The sequence below is a fragment of the Citrus sinensis genome, chromosome 1, assembly GCF_022201045.2.
Source record: "Citrus sinensis cultivar Valencia sweet orange chromosome 1, DVS_A1.0, whole genome shotgun sequence".
NCBI classification, from domain to species: domain Eukaryota; kingdom Viridiplantae; phylum Streptophyta; class Magnoliopsida; order Sapindales; family Rutaceae; genus Citrus; species Citrus sinensis.
This window is the reverse complement of record NC_068556.1, coordinates 17,738,580-17,743,968: the sequence shown is the minus strand read 5'-3', so window position 1 is coordinate 17,743,968 and position 5,389 is coordinate 17,738,580.

The window sequence follows — 5,389 nt, the reverse complement described above, 5'->3', positions numbered from 1 at the left end:
TTTGATTTGGTTGTTGGAGTGGAGTTTGTTTGGTATGGAAGTGCCTTTTTTTTTTTTTTAACTATTTTTGTATTTGAGGATATGCTCATTTTTAAGAGAAAACTCTGCCGAAATTTTTGCTCGCACAAAATAGGTAATATTTGCATCTATTTATTTTTTTTCCTTCTTTTTTATGATAAAGGGGGAGATATATGCTATTGTTGGATAAACATACTTTAGATTTAATTTTTTTTTATTGCCCATATACTTAAGGGGGTGCATATATTTAAGGGGGACTAAATCTACATTTTCTTTTCTATTTATCTTGTAAGGTTTGTCATCATAAAAAAAGGGAGAATATTAACATGTATATGTCTATAATATTGATTTTGATGATAAAAAACTTTACATGTTATTGATTAAAAATGTTGGAGCTTTCATCAATAAACAAATTCTTAAAAGCCGTATAATATTTCTAGTATGCTTATGAAATTTGGATAATCATTAACTTAAATTGGAAAATCATTCTTTGCGAAAATCTGTAAAAATACTAATTCTAAAAAATAACGGTGAACTATTTACTGCAAATGATTAACCGATAACTTCCAGAGAGGTAATCTTGAATCGTTTATCAAGAACAGATAAGCATAACTTATTTTATAGGTTTTTAGAAATAAGCGGCGAACCAATAATGACAAACGGTTAACCGATAATTTCTAGAATATAATTACATGCTAACCTTGAACTGTTTAGCAAGAACAATCAAGCCAAATTTGTTTTAAATGATTCTTGAAATTAATGACGAACCGACAATTTCAAACGGTTAACTGATTATTTGAAATTCAGTCCAATGGTCATTTGGACTAATCAAAATGGTTAACCGATAGCAGTTAGCCGCGATCCGATTTCTCTCAAAAAATCAATAACGGCTAGTTTGTAGCTCAAACTATAAAATGACTCAATTAAATTCATATATAAGCAGATCCAAGAGTGATTATTGAGCTTGCAATTGAGAATACAACATTCATTGAGCCTTAACTTGTTTTTGTTTCATTTATTCACACTTTGAGCATTCATATGTAATCATTTACATTGTATGAGAGAAAATTCATTTGTAATCTGTTGATGCGAGATTCTGGTTACTCTTTCTACCACGACCAGGATCTCTGTTCAATCAACTCGACTACGATCAGGATCTCTCCTCGTATGCTTTCTTCTCCAAAAATTCCTGCGTACACAGAAACAAGTCAAAGCACGCCGGTTGTTTTCCCAGCGTAAACCCTCCGACGCTCAAGTCAGATATGAAGGTTTTATGTTCCTGGGAACGTTAGCCACTAATTTTAAGGCTTGTTTTTTGTATCGATTATTGAATGCTCTCTTTGTCTCAGTTTCAGTATCAAAAGTTCTAACCCTTTTACCTTCGTTGGCTACCTTTTTATAGGCTTCTTCTGAATTCAGACCCTCCTTCAACCCACGCCCATTACATTCCCATCTCTCGGAAGCGGATGCTCCGTTTCCGTAATCGTAGGTGGTCGCGTGGTCTTCGTGCCTTGATTCTTGGGTTGGGGTGCACGTATCACCAACTGCCGTTGACCGGGTCTCTGTTGTGCAAATTTTAATGTACTTGCAAGCGCACGAATCTATTTTAGTATAGACTAATGGTGACGAATGTCGATCCCACGAGGAGGTGGATTTTAATTATGTGTAGAATTAAGTTTGTAAATGGGTAGTTGGATTTATGGTGGAAATGATTTGGAATATGTTAAAACTTAAATTAAAATGGCGAGAATAAATTCTAAAATTGGAATTGAAATGACAAGAATAAATTGAAGAGAATTCTATTGAAATGACGTACTTGGGTATCTAGATCCGTATCAACATGCATCATAGGCTAAATATTCCTTATTAATACCAATTAAATCATGAGGGGGGGGGGGGGGAATCCACACCTCATGAACCACACTCTAATCAATATGGTGCTAAGGGCTTATCTTGCCAAATAATAATAACCTTGTACTAGAGAGCCGGTGTAACCAAGGCGGTATCTAGACAAGATTATTATTATTTGTCGACGAAAAGTCAAATCATCCACAAAAATTAGAGGGGAAAAGAAAATAAATTTACCAAATAAAGCCTATGACACATGTTGAGACTTCATCTTCAACCCAAGCTTGAAAGAAAATTAGCTACTTATAATTGAACTAGGGGCAAAATGAGAATTTATTAAAATACATAGAAAATACAAAAGGGAGAAGGAATTACAGAAAATGGATCCCAAAAATGGATTCAGAGATATCAAATTAGGGGGGAGAGGCCCCATTTTTATAGATACATGGAGTAAATCATGGTCATCAGATTAAAAATAATTTGGACGCTCAGGATTGCACCACGTCATTAGTCAACAGTGCGCGGTTTGACCACGCGGATGAACAGTAACACGGTTTGACCCGGGTCGAACACACATAATTAAATTACAAGAAGCTTAAATACATAAAAGTAAGAGTTGTTAGTAAAACTTGAAATATAAAATGATAATTTTCTCCTTTATAAATATACATTTTCTAACACTCAACAGTCTCCTCCCCTCAACCATTAGCGGGAGGCTCAACCATTAGCAGGAGACCGGCCTCGCCGATGGCGTATTCGTGGACGAGCAAAATATTCCTGGTCATGTTCTCCTGCTACCAGACTTCTGCAAGATATACCTGTTCGTGGGAACCCTGCTAATAGCTATCTGCTCATCACGGCTGCTAATACCTGTTCTCATTTTGCTGTATTTTCTCTAACCCAATATCTGTTCTCATTGCAGGTTCCTGGGGTGTGCACTACCAGCTTAAACCCGAGCCGCTCAAGCGGGTCGAAGCTATGCTTGCCAATTCCTGCACGAACCAAGAGTTGCTAACCACTTACAACTTGCTCGAATCTCGTTTGGTGTCCACTGGCTCTGGGATGGAGAATGCTGTGATCAGGGCTCTGAATCAGAAACGTTCTCGACCTCATACTGCTAAGCAGGACCAGAACAAGGACGCTCTCACTGCGAAGCGGGTGAACATTGTGCAGCAGGTTCCTCCCTTGAAGACTCTACCACCTCCTCCTACCAAAGTCAGAGAAACTAGTGGAGCAGCCACTGATCCCACTTCCTCTTTTCCTCAAGTCTGGCCAAGATCTCATTTATTTATCAATTGAGCAGATCATTTGGTCCCCTATATCAATGAGTTTTCTAAACTCGTGAGCAAGAAGGACCTGGATGAATTTGACGGCAGCACCCTGGGTGAGTTGGTGGGGGCCATGCAGTATAGCACTTTTCACCTCGGCTGCATGGCCACCTACTATAAGGCCAAGGCTGGCCGTTATGACCGGAAGATGAAGGAGGACATTCACTCGGCAAAGACCAAAGCTGATACTGCCGAGAAGAAAGCGGAAGACTTAAACCTTGAGAATTTGAAGTTGATAGAGCGAGAATCTCTTGCTCAAGCAAAGGCTATTACTCTCGAGGAAGAGCTGACTAAGGTCAAGGAGGATCTGCAAAGGCAGAAGGTTATGTACGAGGCTCAGCTCGAATCTCTTCGTGATTCCCACCAGGTTCAGGTCGAGAACTTGGAGAACGAAGCTGACAACCAATATGACCAGGGACTTTAGCATTCCTATTGTTGCATCATGGCCATCCTTGGGAAGCAGCACCCTGATCTGAAGATGGATGACCTTGCTGCTGGTGTTGCTCCACACATGGATGAGGAGGCAGCAAAAGAGGATGTCGTAGAGGTAGAGCCAATTGCCGTTGAGGAGGAAAACTCTCCTCCTCGTGCAATCCCTGCCGATGTTGCTGAGGCAAGGATATTCTGCTCATTCACGAATACGCCATCGGCGAGGCCGGTCTCTTGCTAATGGTTGAGCCTCCCGCTAATGGTTGAGGTGAGGAGACCCGGTCAACGGCAGTTGGCCAGACGTGCACTCAAACCTGAGAATCAAGGTACGAAGACCACGCGACCACCCACGATTACAGAAACGGAGTATTAACTTCCGAAAGATGGGAACGTAATGGGCGTGGGTTGCAGGAGGGTCTGAATTCAGAAGAAGCCTATAAAAAGGTGGCCAACGAAGGTAAAAGGGTTAAAACTTTTGATACTGAAACTGAGACAAAGAGAGCATTCAATAATCGATACCAAAAACAAGCTTTAAGATTAGTGGCTAACGTTCCCATGAACACAAAACCTTCATATCTGACTTGAGCGTCGGAGGGTTTACGCCGGGAAAACAACCTCTGACTTGTTTATGTTTATGAAGGAATTTTTGGAGAAGAAAGCATACGAGGAGAGATCTTGATCGTGGTTGAGTTGATTAAGCAGAGATCCTGGTTATGGTAGAAAGAGTAACCAGAATCTCACATCAATATTTTGGCGCCGTCTGTGGGGAGCTGATAAAAAAGCTTCTGTTGACAGTAAGAAGAAGAGTAAAGCAAACGAAGAAACAATGGATGTAGGAGAAAGTAGTGCACAAGGAGGTGATATGAGGCTTAACGATTCCGTGACGTTGAGGGAGATAGCCAATGAAGCACGGGAAAAAGCCATGTATGACCGGATGGAACGGATGAAAAAACAGATGGAGACCCTGACAACCATCTTACATGAGCTGCGAAGTGAACGAAGAGGAATCCATGAGGAAGGGGTAAGAAGTGGCGGAATGGCACCCGGGCACGATGATATGATGAGAAGTCGGACCACCAGAGGATTTGGTGGTGAGGGAGGTAATTCATCTCTACGGGGAGAAATCCATAGAGGAGGAAACCAATCCTAAGGAAGGCAGATCCTTGGTAATGATGATGGAGTGGTGAATGCAGAGGAGAGAAAGCTTAGGGAATACCTGCATGATGTAGAGCAAGAGCGGGATCAAGTTACAGCACGTGATCCTGGTCGTGCAATACAGCTAGAGGAAGAAGTGCGCAGATTAGCGCAAATAATTGATGACATGCAAGGAAGGAGCAGAGCACCCAGTTGGAGGATAATACTGGACGGAGAATCTCCGCTCTCAGCAGAGATCATGAGGGCAGTCATTCCGAGGGACTTTCGCCTCCCAGACCTCAGATATGCGGGGCGAACTGATCCGTTGGTACACATAAAGCGCTTTAACGACATAATTGGGGTGCAAGGATTATCCCAAGCTCAAAGATGCAGGGTGTTACCATTGTCACTAGAGGGGCGAGCACGCGAGTGGTACCGCAAACTCCCTCGAGGGAGCGTCAAATCCTTCGAGCAGATGTGCCAAGAATTTACAGAGTAATTTCGCGGAGCAATGTCACCAGAAGATGACATGATGGAGTTGAAAAGCATGAAGCAGGGGGAACAAGAAACCTTTCGGGAATTCATCAAGAGGTTTCATCGTGCTGTCCTCGACTTGGGAGCCTTCAACCATC